Raw genomic sequence first — 18,342 nt, 5'->3', positions numbered from 1 at the left:
GCAGCAAAGTGTGGCCATTTTAAACATTTCCCATTCATAATAGATCCAAATCTCAGCTGGATCAAAGAGTCGACAAGACTCCATTCGCTTACTGTGACCATACTGTGCTACCATTCAGGATCACTTCCCTCAGCTTTCCTCACTCACATAGATGGATCAAGTCTGATCTCTCTTGCCCTCAGCATCCTGGAGTTAGGCTGAAAGGTGGAGAGGCAGAGTAGGCCTCAAGTGGTATATAATATAAAGTGCTACTCCCCTCTCAGTTCAGTTCGGATCAGTTTTGTTTATTGTCGCGTGTACTGAGGTACAGTGCTTATGTTGCGTGCTAACCAGTCAGCAGAAAGACATTACTTGATTACAATCAAGCCATTCACAGTGATCATGATAAGGGAATAATGTTTGGTGCAAGGCAAAGCCTTCCTCCCCTCCCCACCCAGAACACCCTCGACAAGTATTGACAAAAAAGAAAGATTGGACAGAGCTCTGTCTGCTGTCAAAGTTTTTCATAATAATTATTTTTTTTGTTTAGGTGGTCTCATAGGATAATGCATTAGTTAGACATAAAGAACTGCAAATGCTGGTTTACAAAAAATGACACCAAGTGCCAGGGTAACTCAGCATCTTTTCTCTTCCATCTTCTCCAGAGATGTTGCCTGACCCATTGAGTTACTCTAGCACGATGTACACTCTTTTTGAGCATTATTTATCTTCACTCTGGTCTGGCTGATGAGGCCAATGTGAGTTTCCCAAACTATGCCAAGGCTGAAGCAAGAGATGTGGCCAGGGTGGATGAGCAAATGGTTCGAGAGCTGGTGTCATGTGTTGGTCTTCTGTATGCTACTAAGAGTCATCTCTAATGCTTTTCCCCCATTTTGAGTGGTTGCAGGCCACAGGTCAAGTGCCGATGTTGCACCTTTCTCAGAACCTTTGAAAACACCCATGAAGCATTTTTACTGTCCACCTGGTAATATTTTGCTATTATTGAGGCAAGTGCCCGCTTCTGGTCCCTGTTGTTAAGCAAGTGAGAGAATAGTTTGACTGTCATAGAGTGGCTAGGAGAATTGGAAGGTCCATGGTTGGGGATTGTGGCCCAGGTAAGGATGGTAATGCTTATTAACCCTTATCTTGCCGAAGGATTTGGAAGATTTTGTGGGGACAGAGTTTATGGTACTAATCAACCTCGTGCTTTGAGGTGATGGAGTGTGGGATCCATTTTTCAGAAGAGGACAGGGTTTATTGCTCAGTAGACTATGAGGCTTGTTTCAGATTTGAAGATCTATTCCTCAAGGACTATTCATCTGTTGAGCAAAGGCTGTGCTGGTGCACTGGAGGTATTGGTGAACTCCATTATGAGTGCGGGTCTTTGCTGAGAAAATAAGCACATGAACATCTGTCTGCATGGTTGAACATTCACTGATCCCCGCAGAACCACCAGCCACACCCAGCAAGTTTTGTCTGAAGAAGAGTCTCGTGCCGAAACGTCACCCATCCAGAATTGCTGCCTGTCCCGCTATGTTACTCCAGCATCTTGTGTCTATCTTCGGTGTGAACCAGCATCTGAGTTTCGTCCTACACAGCAAGTTTTAGCCTCGGTTACAAAATGTAAAGACTGAAAACCATTAGACACTTGTTTTCATGAAACTGCTGTTTTATGAAAAATTTGTGGGGAAAAAACGTTTTTGAAAATGATAGGGTGGCACAGTGGCGGAGCGGTAGAGTTGCTGCCTTACAGCGGCAGAGACCCCGGTTCGATCCTGACTACTGCTGTCTGTACAGAGTTTGTACGTTCTCCCCGTGACCACTTGGGTTTTCCCCGGGATGCTCGGGTCTCCTACCTACATTCCAAATATGTTCAGGTTTGTGGATTAATTGGCTCTGTAAAGATAGTAAATGATCCCTAGTGTGTTGGACGGTGCGAGTGTACAGGGATCACTGGTCGGCCTATGTCCAATTTCCGCACTGTATCTCTGAACTGAAGTAAACTAACCCAGGATTTGATAGTAAACTAAACTAAACCCGGATTTGTCTCAGACCTGCCACTTCCCAATTCATGAAGATTTTTTGCATCGTGTCCCATTCCTCCATTTCACTGATTGGTTAGGATCACACAGAATGTCATTATTATTATTCGACATCTTGTACGCATTATATGCAGAATATAAAGTACTTGAGAGAAATTCAAAGCAGTCACCTCTTTGCAGGAATTCAGATGTCATTGTAAATTATGGAAGTTCATAACTGCCATTTGAACCCCAGCATGAGATTCCAGCCTGAGTTTCACTCTTAAGTTTCTGTTCTTTAATCGCACGCTGCCATTAATCAAGTGAATTTGTTCTCTACTTGATGAAACCATGTCAAATCTCAAGCAGTGGACGTGACAAATAAAGGAGCCCCATTGCTTGACGAGCCCTCTCATCAGTGGTCTGGACTGCAAGATGATACCATGATAGGATGATTTGTCAGCATCACAGCGAGGGCAAAAATGAATGATCCAGCCTGAGCCTTAAATTCCCGATATAAGAAGCTCGAGTGCTTTGCAATAAACGTGTGAATGGCTGGGTTTTCTGAAAAACATTTCATTGCGGTGGAAAGATCGTCGGCAAATCTGGCTTGTGTGTGTAATGTTGTGGACAGGTGGAATAGATTAAACCGAAGAACCTCTCAAATGTGTATGATTAAGAGTGGCTGGAGACAAAGTTGTGCCATGGCTTTTCACATAATGGCTTATCAGCCCTCAGCCAAGCACGGGACATGTGGAGATGGGAAGCCTCCATTTAGGGTATAAAGAAAGTGCATAGAGCCATGCATAGCTGCTAGCGAGGTATAAAGTGGCACTGGGTATAGTTTGGGGGAAGTTATGAATGCTTTAACAGCTGTGCCTCCACTACCCGGTCCCAAAGCTCTGCATGCCCATAGTATCCTCTCTTCTCTCCACTTCACCCTTCTTTAAGATGTAGTTTCAAACTCATCTCTTTAACCAAGTATTGGGTTCACTGTCCTGATTGTACTGCTGAGATGCATCTTGAGACAATTTATTCTGAGATCTGGAGAAGCAAAAGTTTGCTGCAGGTGATACATTACACCCAACTCTGCCAATACCTTTAAACAGTAAGCAATATAATTATTTATATTAAAGAAGTATAGGACTGAAAATAATGAAGCAGAAACTCATCCTTCACAAGTTCACAAGTTATAGGAATAGAATTAGGCCATTCGGCCCATCGAGTCTACTCCGCCATTCAATCATGGCTGATCTCTGTCACCTCATCCAATTTTCCTGCCTTCTCCCCATAACCCTTGACACCCGTTCTAATCGAGAATATGTCTATCGCCACCTTAAAAATATCCACCAACGGCCTCCACTGCCCTCTGTGGCAATGAGTTCCACAGATTAACTACCCTCTGACTAAAGCAGTTCCTCCTCACCTCCTTTTGAAAAGAGCGCCCTTTAACTCTGAGGCTATGACCTCTGGTCCTAGACTCTCCCACCAGTGGAAACATCCTTTCCACATCCACTCTATCTATGCCTTTCATTATTCTGTAACCTTCAATGAGGTCCCCCCTCAACTATCTAAACTCTAGCGAGTAGAGGCCCAATGCTGTCAAGCGCTCATCATATGCTAACCCACTTATTTATGTAAACCTCATCTGGACCCTCTCCAGAGCCAGCACATCCTTCCTCACATATGGGACCCAAATCTGCTCACAGAACTCCAAATGTGGCCTGACCAGTGCCTTATAGAGCTTCAGCATCACACATCTGATATATCTAATGGTATGTACGCTAGACGTTCCTTATATAGTAAACTTCATGGATATCTGTATTTCAAATTTGATGCCATGGATTTCAAAAGGTGAGCTCCTCCCCACATGTCACTACACCCAGCTCTTCAACACAACACAAGTTTCTACCCTAAACCACAATCATGGTGTGTGAATCATTGATTTCCATTCAATATTCCAAAATCAGTGACAATTGCCTTGAAGGAGCTTTTGCCATGGAGTCACAGAAAACCACCAGATATCTCCAGGGAGTGTACCATCATCTGTATGAACAATAATGGTTTAATCAATGATACTTTATTGTCACATGTATCTAGGTACAGTGAAATTCCCTTTTAGCATACAGTTCAGTAAAAATCTTGTGTAAGAGAGAACTGCAGATCGAAGGTTTAAATCAAAGGAAAACAAAATGCTGGAGTAACTCAGCGGGTGAGGCAGCATCTCTGGAGAAAAGGAATGGGCGATGTTTCGGGTCGAGACCCGAATCTTATTGTACAGAGGCACATTCGTACTTAAGTACAAGAATGAAGGAATATAGATTACACTGAGGCAGTGCATAAGAGTCACCACATTTGCGGCACTATTTTGTAGGATTCTTATCGAAAGTTGTTGAAAATGTAGAGTCTTAACTTGGCCATAAAGGCCCATTGTCCTGGTGGCATCTCTGGGTCAGAGTTGCAGGGTCATCCAGACCAGGCCATGTTGTCGGTGCCCTCCACTGCTGCCCAGATGCACCAGGGCATGTACGATCAACACACTTGGCCATTTGGTCATAAGATCATTAGTAATAGGAGTAGAATTAGTCCATTTGGTCCATCAAATCTACTCCACCATTCAATCATGGCTGATCTATCTCTCCCTCCTAACCCCATTCTCCTGCCTTCTCCCCACATCCTCTGACACACATACTAATCAAAAATCTATCTATCTCTGCCTTAAAAATATCCACTGCTTGGCCTCTACAACCTTCCGTGGCAAAGAATTCCACAGATTCACCACCCTCTGACTAAATAAATTTCTCCTCATCTCCTTCGTAAAAGAACGTCCTTTAATTCTGAGCCTATGACCTCTAGTCCTAGATTCTCCAACTAGTGGAAACATCCTCTCCACTCTATCCAAGCCTTTCATTGTTCTGTATGTTTCAATGAGGGCCCTGAAAAACTACGGTAGGACCTCCTTGCTCCTAAACTCAAATCCTCTGGAAACATGCCATTAGTTTTCTTCACTGCCTGCTGTACCTGCATGCTTACTTTCAGCATCCTTCTAAACTCCAGTGAGCATAGATCTTCTGATCTAATCGAGCCGTGGGCTACTGCAGGGCCTCCAGCTCCACTGGAGCCTCGATCCGGACACATCAACCTGGAAATGGGTAAGTGATCGGTGACAAGAGTATCCAACTTCGGAGCAGGCCTGTGAATCATATTCACTATAGATCACCTTGCTCCACGTGCCCTTGCTGAGCCAACTATCTTGTCCAAGAGGCGCATCCTCTTTGCTGATGAGATCTAATGCAGTAGAGCCATCAGGACCAGCTACTAAAATCGTTCAACATTGTGTGCATGGCACATAGCAGGCAACAAATGGTTATGTAATAGAAGCATAGAAAATAGGTGCTGGAGTAGGCCATTCGGCCCTTTGAGCCAGCATCACCATTCAATATGATCATGGCTGATCATCCAAAATCAGTACCGGCTTTTTCCCCCATATCCTTTGATTCCCTTAGCCCTAAGAGCAAAATCTAACTCTCTCTTGAAAACATCCAGTGAATTGGCCTCCACTGCCTTCTGTGGCAGAGAATTCCACAGATTCACAACTCTCTGAGTGAAAAAGTTTTACCGTATCTCAGTCCTATATGGCCAACCCCTTATTCTTAAACTTTGACCCCTGGTTCTGGACTCCCCCAACATCGGGAACATTTTTCCTGCATCTACCCTGTCCGGTCCTCTAAGAACTTTATATGTTTCTATAAGATCCCATCTCATCCTTCTAAATTCCAGAAAATACAAGCCCAGGCAGCCCATTCTTTCATCATATGTCAGTCCTGCCATAGTGGAAATTAACCTGGTGAACCTATACTGCACTCCCTCAATAGCAAAAATGTCCTTCCTCAAATTAGGAGACCAAAATTACACACAATACTCCTGGTGCGGTCTCACTAGGGCCCTGAAAAACTACAGTAGGACCTCCTTGCTCCTAAACTCAAATCCTCTGGAAACATGCCATTAGTTTTCTTCACTGCCTGCTGTACCTGCATGCTTACTTTCAGTGACTGATGCACAAGCACACCAAGGTCTCGTTGCACCTCCCCTTCTCCTAATCTGACACCATTCAGATAATTATCTGCCTTCCTGTTCTTGCCACCAAACAGGATAACCTCACATTTATCCACATTATACTGCATCTGCCATGCTTCTGCCAACTTTGCACATTAATCTCTTGTGTGGGACCTTGTCAAAGGTTTTTTGAAAGTCCAGATACACCACATTCCCTGGCTCTCCCTTATCCATTCTACTTGTACAACCTCAAAAAATTCCAAAGGATTAGTCAATATCATAAATCCATGCTGACTTTGACTGATCCCATCACTGCTTTCCAAATGCACTGCTATAACATCTTTAATAATCGACTCCAGCATCTTCCCCACTGCTGATGTGAAGCTAACTGGTCCAGGGGGGGGGGGGGGGTCAGAGGGGACACGTCCCCCCCATGTTTTGAGAGGTGGGGGACATCCCCCCCAAGTTTTTGTGATCCCGGTTTTAAAATCTCCGCTTTCCGTGTGGCAGTGGGGGTGGGACTGAGACTGAGGATAGAGCGCGGTGATTGGAGGAGGGAGACGTGGCACAGACCTGCACCTCATCCGCAGGCAAGATAGATCCCGGCCGGGTCTCCAGCGCTGTCCTGTCCCCTCCCGAGTACCCCACCCCCCCACGGGTGGCCAGAGAGGTCGGGAGTCAGACGCGAGCTGTGCCCCCAGGACCACAGCCAGCGCAGAGAAACAGCGCTAAACCCAGCTCAACTCTGCCTGTCCCGCCAAGTGAACGTAAAACCCTGGATGGGCTTGCGGGAAATATGGCCAGCGTGGAGAAGCAGCGCTGGTGTCCCGTCAGTCCAGACAAAGCTGTAGTTACCCGGCGAGACAGGCAGAGTTGAGCTGCATTTAGCGCTGATTGAGCCTCCGAAGCCTCGCGCGCGCGTGTGTGTGTGTGTGTGTGTGTGTGTGTGTGAGTGTGTGTGAGTGTGCGCATGCGCGCGTGACCGCCAAAAAATGTTGTACCCCGTCCCCTCCATGTTTTGATAGCGAGTTCCGCTCTTGAACTGGTCTATAATTCCCTGTTTTCTCTCTCCCTCCTTTCTTAAAAAGTGGAGTTACATTGGCTACTGATCCAGAGTCGAGAGAATATTGGAAAATGAGCACCAATGCATCCACAATTTGCATTAATCTCCTCTTTAACCAGCAATACCACCCAACCTCCTCTTCCTTTCTGTCTATCCTTCCTGAATATCGAATACCTCTACATGTTTAGCTCCCAGCCTTGGCCACCCTGGAGCCATCTCGACCTGATTCCAACTATATCACATCTCTTAATTACCAACTGTGCATTCAATTCATCCACCTTACTTCAAATGCTCTTCGCATTAAGACACAAAGCTTTCAAGTTAATTTTACTTATCTCCTTCTACCATTTGCTTCTGTCATCCTATTTTGGCCCTCTGTCTCCTTGCATTGGGCTCCTTCCATCCCCCTGCCCTGTTAGTTTAAATGTGACCTTTCCTACACTCCTGTTCCCATTAGCTGCAGGGATACGAGTCCACGTTGTTGACTCCACCCCCCCCCCCCCCCCCCACTCAGTCAAATCCTTAGGAAGGAACTGCAGATGTTGGTTTAAACCAAAGATAGGCACTGAAGAAGGGTCTCAACCCAAAACGTCACCCATTCCTTCTCTCCCGAGATGCTGCCTGTCCTGCTGAGTTACTCCGGCATTTTGTGTCTATAAATGGTTATGGTACGCAGGTAATGAACAGATTTGCATTGATTCCCATTCATTCATGTATTCATTACGTGTAGGAAGGAACTGCAGATGCAGGTTTAAATCGGAGGTAGACACAAAATGATGGCTGCTGCCTGTCCCGCTGAGTTACTCCTGCATTTTGTGTCTACCTTGTATTCATTACATCATAGATTAAACAAATATACATATTCCCAAACTAGGGACACTCGTGATGGTCATTGTCAGTAGCCTGTGAACAATTTTTTGAGCAATAACCAAACTGCTAAAGGAGCCCAGCAGGTCAGGTATCATCTGTGGAGGGAAATGGAGAGACAACATTTCAGAACAGGACCATTCCTCAGTCTGGAATGAAGAAAAATTCTGACCTGAAACGTCGTCAGTCCATTTCTCTCTACATATGCTGCCTGGTCCACTGAGTTCCTTCAGCACTTAGTTGTTTTGCTCAAGATTCCTGCATCTGCAGCCTCCAGTGTCTTCTGCGATGACTCACACTTCCACAACTACCGGTTGATTGCACTTCAGCTCACCATGGTATGAACGTTATTAATATATCTCAGCTCCATGTACAATTAGACTAAGAGCACCAAACTGGGTCCATGTAGGGCCAGCAACGTTCATTATTCATAATGCCGAAGGTATGTTATGTCTGTTTTTCCCTTGGAAAATGTGGAGTATCAGAATCGCTCATGCTTCAAGTTTGGCAGTAGAATTATAATGCTGCTTGAAACCACATGCATCAGTTTTCTACCCCTCTGCTCTGGAATATTGCATCTTTCAACCAATGTTCTCCTAGGCTTTCCTGAAACATTCCGAGTCAAATAAAACAGTAGTTTTTGTTTGTCACATTTAATAGAAACCATACATATTTTTTTTAATTAAAAAGTAGATTTGGTACCTCAGGGATTTGGGTATGACTCAAGCCCAGAAAGCAGAGAAGAAATTATTTTCTCACTGGTGGCTGGCAAGGGTCAGAGTAAAATGAGTTCTGGCAGTCTCAATCCAGTTCCCAGTAGGCAAGTCCACTGCATAACATTTGCCCTGAATTCTGCAGCAATTTACACTAACTTAATACTGCTGCTCTATTGGGAGACCAGGGGATTATAACGTCTGGAGATCAGACATGGTGTGATGGTACATATAGGGTGTCCTTGTCCTTACCTCTTGCTGTCACAGCTAGCAAGCTTTCAATCCTCCGACAGCGGTTTGCAGCCAACGCCTGAGAATGCTAAAATGCAATACCTCTGGGCACAGAAGATCTGATTTTAACCTTGCCTGTTTGCACCAAACAGGGGTTAAAATGACAGTGGGGGGGGATTGTGTGTTCATGCTGACATTTTAACTGCAAGACGTGTGACAGGGTGGGCACTGGGGGCCGCGGAGAGGTGGAGGCCTGATTAAAATGGGGTAGTCACAGTCAAGTGACATCACTGACATGGCGCCAAGGCACATTTTCGGCTGAGAGTCACCATGGACCCTCAGCGCATCAAAGCTGCGAGAAAGAAAACTTGCTGCGAGCCGCCAACATTGCCGAAAGACTCTGAGAAGGCTGAATTTGTAAAGAGAGCAGGTGGGGCAACAGTGCAACGTTAAGCTGGCGAAGGAAACCCTGGAGCTTCACCTACAACGATCCCCAGATTCTCCACTTCGGTTTCCGCAGCTCCCACTTCACCGACCCACTGGCCCCTGATTGTCAGGAAGTCTGCCACTAATACCCGTCGGATCCCATGCCTGCATGGACTCATTCCTGCTGCCCCCGAGAGATAGACATATCTCTGAGTCACTGAGTCAGGGAAGGGCTGCCTCCAAGCCCACCCACATCATCCCAAACCAGCTTCGGAACGAGGTGTGCAACACACAAGGGGGGGGGGGGGGATAGAAATTATATTCACCTCAAGTAGGCATTTGGCTGCAGTGCAAAAATCAAGCACTGGTGAGACGATGCTGTGTGGTCTTACAGTCCAATAATTAAATGGTGCCATACATCTTTAGGGATAGTTCGACTGCATGACCTGTGTCAGGCAATATAGATGTAACAAGCGCGGCAAAATTCCAGTTAATGAACTGCAAGTAATTCACTTTCTGAGGCGATGTAAGACTGCCTGGAGGAAGAAGTCTCACCCCATTTCACCTTCACACTGGTCCCTCTGCAACCATTATCACTACATAGCTGACTGTTGACATTTTTCACTAGAACTGGTAAGCCAGTTTTAAGACCTGCGCATGCATGTTTACATTTACAGTTCCTTGCTTAGCTTCATCTGAGAGAATTCCAAGCAGTCAGAATTAGCACAGCCCAGTCTACCTGTAAGTACAGTACAATGCCAGCTGCAAACAATTCCATTCCACTATTCAATGTGCACCCAGCAAATAAATAATCAGTGGCCCAGGAACTGACAAACAATTGGAATAACTCTATTTATGTTGCATTGTTTTCTGTTGCAACTGGCTTTGATCTTAGATCCTAAATCCCCAACATCCAGAAATTAGCCGTAACTTTGACAAGGGGGCAGCACAGAGGTGCAGCAGTAGAGTTGTAGCCTTACAGCGCCAGAGGCCTAGGTTCGATCCTGGCTGTGGGTGCTATTTGTGCAGAGTTTGTACATTCTCCAGGTGCTCCGACATCTTCCAACACACCAAAGACGTACAGGTTTGTAGGTTAATTGGCTTTGGTAAAATTGGAAATTGTCCCTAGTGTATGTAGGATAGTGTTAGTGCACAGGGATTGATGGTCGGCACGGACTCGATGGGCCGAAGGGCCTGTTTCCACGCTGTATCTCTAGTTGAGACTAGTTTTAACTAAACTAAACTGAAGTAAATTAAAGTCAGCCATAATAAGGAAACAGGGATCTTGGCCATCCACGTCTTGAGGCAGCCTCAGCAGGGATTGCGAACATGACTGCCACTCCCTCTGGAGTCTGGGCACGAACTAGAGATGACCATTGTAGAAGTTCCTAAAAGTTCCATGTTAGTTTGGCATACCACACGAAGCTCAACTTCTTCCCTCAAGTCTGATATTTTTAATTGAGGCAAATGTTTCCATCCCATTCCTCTTCCACGGCTGGTCAATGCGTTCTGTTCCAGGAGGCTCCTTTCCCCATGATGAAGCCCTCACATCTAAAATCTCCACCTGCTTAAAATGCTCAAGATTCATCCTGCACTGTCATCACTTCCAACATCCACTCGGTCTGCTGGCTCCCCCTGTAATTTGATTCCCATTTTCCTGCCTTTACCTTCAAAATACTCCCTGATCTGATCTCTTCTGTCCTTGGTGATCTCATTCAGCACATGTGGGCTCTTGCAACATGAAGCCGCTCTTTGTGTTTTTCCCCTCCCCCAGTCATTCAGAAAACTGCCATTCACCCCATCATATCTGTGCTGGCCCCTTTGTTTTGGTTTTAGAAACATAGAAACATAGAAACATAGAAACATAGAAATTAGGTGCAGGAGTAGGCCATTCGGCCCTTCGAGCCTGCACCGCCATTCAATATGATCATGGCTGATCATCCAACTCAGTATCCCATACCTGCCTTCTCTCCATACCCTCTGATCCCCTTAGCCACAAGGGCCACATCTAACTCCCTCTTAAATATAGCCAATGAACTGGCCTCGACTAACCTCTGTGGCAGAGAGTTCCAGAGATTCACCACTCTCTGTGTGAAAAAAGTTCTTCTCATCTCGGTTTTAAAGGATTTCCCCCTTATCCTTAAGCTGTGACCCCTTGTCCTGGACTTCCCCAACATCGGGAGCAATCTTCCTGCATCTAGCCTGTCCAACCCCTTAAGAATTTTGTAAGTTTCTATAAGATCCCCTCTCAATCTCCTAAATTCTAGAGAGTATAAACCAAGTCTATCCAGTCTTTCTTCATAAGACAGTCCTGACATCCCAGGAATCAGTCTGGTGAACCTTCTCTGCACTCCCTCTATGGCAATAATGTCCTTCCTCAGATTTGGAGACCAAAACTGTACGCAATACTCCAGGTGTGGTCTCACCAAGACCCTGTACAACTGCAGTAGAACCTCCCTGCTCCTATACTCAAATCCTTTTGCTATGAAAGCTAACATACCATTCGCTTTCTTCACTGCCTGCTGCACCTGCATGCCTACTTTCAATGACTGGTGTACCATGACACCCAGGTCTCGCTGCATCTCCCCTTTTCCTAGTCGGCCACCATTTAGATAATAGTCTGCTTTCCTGTTTTTGCCACCAAAATCTAAGTTTTGCCACTTAGTCCTTTTTTTCTTTCCCACAGTACAAATTCAGCCCCAGATTTCAGAGACTGTTGTTTCTCTTCTAGTCTTCGAAACCTCTAAAATATCCTTCCACCATCGCTGTGCCTTCTGATGTCCTGGGCTCAACCAAAGACGTCAAAGAATCAACAAAATATAGATGCTTTATGCCTACTGCTGAGAAGTCTTTCAAAACACTGAATACAATTACATGGAGACCCTGCAGGCGTTGAGGGTGAATAATCCACCATTGTACGGGACATTGTGTGAGGAGATACGTGGAGAATATTAACAGCAGAGGTGAATCATAAAAAGTATACAACTTCACAGCTCATCACGTGGCCACTCGGTCCATCAAGTCCGTGCCACTGAAAAGAAACTATTGAGGCTAATCCCCATCCCGCCTTTTGATCCAGTGCAGAAAAAGTGCCCTTCCAGGAACTTGGCAATGTCATGTTTTCCCACCAGTTCGTCCTTTCAGGTAACAAGTTTTAAGCCCCAAAACATAAAATTAAAAACATCTTTGCTCACATTCCCTTCAATCACTTGACCGTACCTTAAAATGCTGGGATTACTCAGCGGGTCAGGCAGCATCTCTGGAGAAAAGGAACAGGTGAGATAGGTCGAGATACACCTTCTATTACCTTAAAATCTATGTCCCCAAGTTTTTAATTTACTTAAGGGGATTGTATGCTTCCTATTCACCTTTTTAAAGAACACACATAGTTTTACATACCTTGACTAAAAAATACCTGAGATTCACCAATCTGTTCTCATATCCAGTCCTGACAACATCCTGCTGAATCTCCTTTATACCCTTTCTGTAGCTACCACATATTTCCTATGATGAAATATTTCTTTACACAGTACATTTGCACAAAGCCAATTTTTGTCCTAAATGTTTAGCCATCGTAGCCATCTCATTTACATCCCCTGCTGCCTTCAGATAATCTGTGAGCATACAGCTAGAGATCCCTGGGCACCACTATGTTTCTCAGTATGCTACCATTTAGTGTGTATTCCCCTGCCTCATTTGCCTTTCCTCAGTGCATGACCTCTCACTTCTGTGCATTGAATTGCATTTGCCCTCATCTGCCCAACTGATCAGCCTGTGATATCCTCCAGCAACCTACAGCTTTCCCCTTTACCATCAGCCGCCCAGTTCATTTTCTTTAATCAGCTTGTAGAATACGAAGGAATAGACAGGCCCGTATACATTCAGAGGTATTAGAAGTGCACTGAATGTAAGCAGGTATATGCAACAGGAAGCAGTCTGAAGGAGGACCTTAACCTATCACCTGTTCCTTTTCTCCAGAGATGCTGCCTGACCTGCTGAGTAATCCCAGCATTTTGTCACTTTCTCCAGGTATATTTACATATATATATAGGTAGATTCAATAGACCAAAATAATTCTCCTGCCTGTAATCCTCTCTCTTCCCCCTTTTTTTGTTGCAGTTTTTGTACACTGTATTTCTGCCATTACTATTGAGTCAACTCCCAACACATGAGGTACAGCATAAATGTGCCCCTGTGGTTTTGTGCCCATGTAAAGGAAGGCTACTTTAGAGCAGTTAAACTGACTCCATGCTTTCATAAGTTCCTCATTCATCGGGGCCTCAGCAATTGTGTGATGAATGGATTGGACCTGAAAAAATCCCCAACCGATACATTCTGTAATTCCTCCAGACTGCCATGAAAATCTGAGCTTGGGACTAAATTAAACAATAGATCATAAATCATTTAGGTTTATGTCTCTTAATAATCTAATAACAAAGCACGTGTTCTGTATGAAAAGAAAGCTAAATCTTGACAAGTAATGGAATAGTCAGTGAATTGCACAAAAGTTCCCATGGGGTTTAAGGTAGTCTTCCTTGACTTTCCAAGTTTCTTTTTTCTGGGTTTATATAAAGGAGTGCAGCTGTTTATAACAGACCATATTAATTATTCGCCATTCTACATCATAGAGCTTAAAGATGTTATTAATACTTCAGTAAAGAAAGCCGTTGCAATATGAGTCAGTATCAGACATATGACACCAAAACAGCTTAGCCAAAGAGCTGTTAGCAAAGCCTTTGTTGGGACAAGGGATAGTCAACTGATTTTCACTAACTTAACCAAAGGGACAAAAATTGGCTTTGTACTATCAATAATGAAACACATATGGTCAGATAATATTGATTAAGAGCCATGAATAAACTTAATTCTGCCAAGTCTGAACCTGCAATTCATTAATTATGAATGTTATTGATGGAAACCATAATGAAAAGAGATGATGCTGTCTTGGTCACAGGTTCAGATTCTTTCCATTAAAGCAAGCACAAAAGTATCTATCATTAATGAACAATGTGGCTAGACAAAGAAAATAAGATACAGACCCATAATGGCCTTTATAACCTGCCGCTCAAGCTACGAACAAACAGCAAGAAGGGAAAACCAGCTGTAGCTTGATTTTAATTAAGTCTGTAAGATTCATCAATATTTGTTACACAGAATATTCTGGATCTTTCTTGGCAGCATCTGCACATCAGTCATTGTGGTCACATTGCTCTCAGTGTAAATCAGAGTCATAAAGTCTTACGAATAGTCAACACTGGGTTAGTTTCAACATGTGGTCATTTAGCACAAACCAGATGCAGCTGGGATTGTAGCTAGTGGCTGCTTGCCTACATTGAGCATGGATTGTTTAAATAATAAAGAAATAGCTGTTTTTATTACGACTGCAAAAGAACTGCAGCTTGCCGATTTAAATTACACACCAATTTTGAAATCATTGGTGTGTTTTTCATCTGATAGTTTATTTACTTCTCTGGCACCACGGGTGAAAACTACACTTGCATAGTTACAACATTTTAAAATATATGCATTGATTGAATTCTGACAGCTCTTTTGTAACATGTGTATGTGGTAGTGGGTCAAATGCACTAATGTCTCAATGTTCAGTTGACATGACTTACCTGATCTATTTGCCTCAGTTCTTGGATGATTCTCTTCACCCTTTATTTCATAAATATATCAGCTATGTCATTGATATTGATACAAGGTTCTGTCGTCACCTTGTTAGAGATTCTTTTGAACAATTGCACTTCCTGTGTCAGCCAAGAACAGCTTGTCCTGAAAACTTCTCAACATGCTGGTGCAAGACTTCAAAGGAAAAACATGTGCCATAGTAGTTAAATGAACATTGGCAATACTGCAAACTGTTTGCCAAATGCACCACCATTTTGCATAAACCCCATACACACTCTCCTGTAGAACATTGGATTTATAATATATTTTTAAAGTAAGGTGCTCAAATTAATGATGATTTCACTACCAGTTATTTACATCAGAGACGTGGGGACAAGTATTGAGCACTTGTGATGACCTTTTTTCATGTCGGGTCTCCGTTGTCGTTGGGGCCTAGCACCGTGGAGCGGCCTCCAGCCGGAACGACCTGGGGGCTCCAGTCGCGGAGCCTGCGGAGCTGCGGATTTACCATCGCTGGCCGCCCTCGGAGCGTGGGTAGCGGTGGTGGCTCGCTGCTGCGGCCCGACTCCGGAGCTCGGAGGCTCCAGCTGCAGCCGCAGGTCCGGTGGACCATGACATCGGGAGCTCGCGGGTCCGGGTGGAGACCGCTTTTTGGAGTTCCAGCAACGCAACTTCTCCAGTCCGTGTCGCGGGGTTGGAACGACCCGGAGTGGAGCCGTACATCGCCCGACGCGGCTTTAATGGCCGGGGGACATTCCAGCGCCCGCCGGGGGCTCCAACTTTGTACCTTTTGGGCCTGGAGCGGGGCCGTACATTGCCCGGCGCGGCCTTAAATGGCCGTTGGACTTACCATCGCTCGCCTGGGGCTTCGACATTGGGAGAGAAATGGTGCAGGGGAGAGAAAATACTTTGCCTTCCATCAGAGTGAGGAGGAGGTTCACTGTGATGGATGTTTCTGTAAATTGAATTGTGTGTGTGTCTTGTAGGAATTGTCTTTGTTTGTATGGCTGTGGAAACGGAGTTTCGTTTGAGCCTCACTGAGGTTCAAATGACATGTAATAAAACATTGTATATTGTATATTTGTGTTTCAGGTTGGGCCAAGGAAAGGCTTTGTTAAAATAAAACATTAGACCAATGGGTTAATAGTCAAGGAGGTATTGCGATGGTAAGCCTTAATTGTTTTAACTCCACACTTCTCAATGCAGATGTACACTTGAACCTTTATTTTCCTTCCAATCATAAGACAGCAAACCACTGATTTTAATTATGCCATCTCATGGAATAGCGAGCGTAGCAGTGTTAAAATAGCTGTGGTGAACGAACCCGGCAGTTTTCACTGTTTACAGTCTTTTTTACACTGGAAGCCAAGTCACTCACTTAATTCCACACCTCATTGTTGTTTGCAAGCTACAGTCTTTTCATACCCTTAAAGCACAAATACAATTTTGTGGTGTGGTTTAGTTTAGAATTTAGAGATACAGCGCAGAAACAGGCTCTTCGGCCCTCGCGCCGACCAGCGATCCCTGCACATTAACACTATACTACATACATTAGGGACATTTTTTTACATTTACCAAGCCAATTTACCTACATACCTGTACGTCTTTGGAGTGTGGGAAGAAACCAAAGATCTCGGAAAAAACCCACGCCATCACGGGAAGAATGTCCAAACTCCGTACAGACAGCACCCGTAGTCGAGATCGAACCCGGGTCTCCGGCACTACAAGCGCTGTAAGGCAGCAACTCTACCACTGCGCCACCGTGCCGCCCCTGATCTACAGGGGAGTGCAGTAAAATTGTTTTAAATGTGTCAGATGTGAGGCAGGGTTGCTTAGAAACAAACGTGCAAGTAATTGTTGTGGAGGTGGGAGGTGCAAAGATGCCACCCCGAGCTTCATGGGTACATGAGTGGAATCCCCCACCAACTCTACCTCTCTAGGCTACTTGGCATTCAGGTAGACATCTAAGCCACCTGGCACTGTTCAGGCTCAAAACTGGCGAGTTGCAGCAGATGTCCTGTCGGTCGCATGTGAGAGAAAAACAAATCCACATTTCGCTGCAAATCCACACTTGCTGGAAATAAACTGGCAGGACCAAAGAGGATAGAGTCGAGGGGATTGATGGGACTGATGGGATTCAGCTAGAGGAAGCGAACATGGACTTGATAAGCTGAGTGGCCTCCTTCTGTGGTATTATAACTCAGTGACACACAACACTTAAAGTGAGGCACCCACCAACATGATCATATGTTCAGATAATTCATAGTCTCACCAATATCCTGCACAACAGGAACATGCCATCCCAACTCTAGTTCTCAATTCCCCCTCAGGTGAAGTAATTTGCCTTTTTCACCATTATGTCTCTCTGTGCCATCACCTTCAAGGAACAGTGTACCAGCAACCAAGCTCTCTCTGTACAACTCCAGCGTCTGGTCATTCACTGTTTAAGTCCTTCCTTGGTTTAACTCCCCAAATTGCATCACTTCGGATTTGACCGAGATCACTTCCATCTGCCAATTCTTTGCCCACATCTTCAGCTGACCTAGATTCTGTTGTATCCGTAGACAATCTTCTTCACTGTCCACCAGACCACCAATTTTGGTGCCATCTTTAAAATTACTAACGATGCCACCTTCATTCCAATCCAAATTGTTAATATACATGACAAACAACAGGGGACCCAGCATCGATCCCTGCCGCACACCACTTGTCACGGGCCTCGAATCTGAGAAACATCCCTCCACTACCCCCCTCTGTTCCCTTTCACCAAGCCAATTTTGTATTAATCGGCTGACCTTCTTTGAATCCCATATGATCTCACCATTCGGATGGAGGTCTACCATGGAGGACCTGGTCACATTCATTTTTAATTTCCATCTTGACCATGTATGCTAGTAAGATTAAATGAGAACTTACCAGTTTGAAGTTTGATCTTTATTTTATGAGGAGTTACATTGAGGGACTACGTGAAGAACCCCATACAGCCGCACGTGCGTCAATCTTCAAAGCAGCGGTGTGAAATCACAGATAATAGTGACTGAAGTATAATAGTAAGATGAAAGAACACTAGAACTACCAGATGACCTTTACGAGGGCTGGGAGTGGAGGGCACGTAGTCCCTCATCATAACTCCTCATAAAATAAAGATCAAACTTCAAACTGGTAAGTTCTCTTTTAATCTTACTGTTTTACTTCGGAGTCACGTGAGTGACTACGTGAAGATTTCAAAGCTCTGTGATTTCATGCCATGAGAAACAAGTCTACACAACCACAACTGCCCCATTGACAAATGAGGGAAAACATTCATAATGCATACAGTCATGACATAGATTTAAACATGCTGATGCTGTTAAAT

At 44.6% G+C, this 18,342-nt stretch overlaps 1 protein-coding gene across 1 annotated transcript in view; it reads left to right on the top strand.

Moving 5' to 3' along the window:
* Nucleotides 1-18,342, top strand: part of zfhx3 (zinc finger homeobox 3) — a 1,217,643-nt gene that overhangs the window by 464,707 nt on the left and 734,594 nt on the right. The gene's annotated exons all lie outside the window — the stretch shown is intronic.

Source organism: Amblyraja radiata, chromosome 17, assembly GCF_010909765.2.
Source record: "Amblyraja radiata isolate CabotCenter1 chromosome 17, sAmbRad1.1.pri, whole genome shotgun sequence".
Taxonomy (NCBI): Eukaryota; Metazoa; Chordata; class Chondrichthyes; order Rajiformes; family Rajidae; genus Amblyraja; species Amblyraja radiata.
Note: the sequence above shows the minus strand (reverse complement) of the source record. Positions and strands in the feature narration are given on the sequence as shown.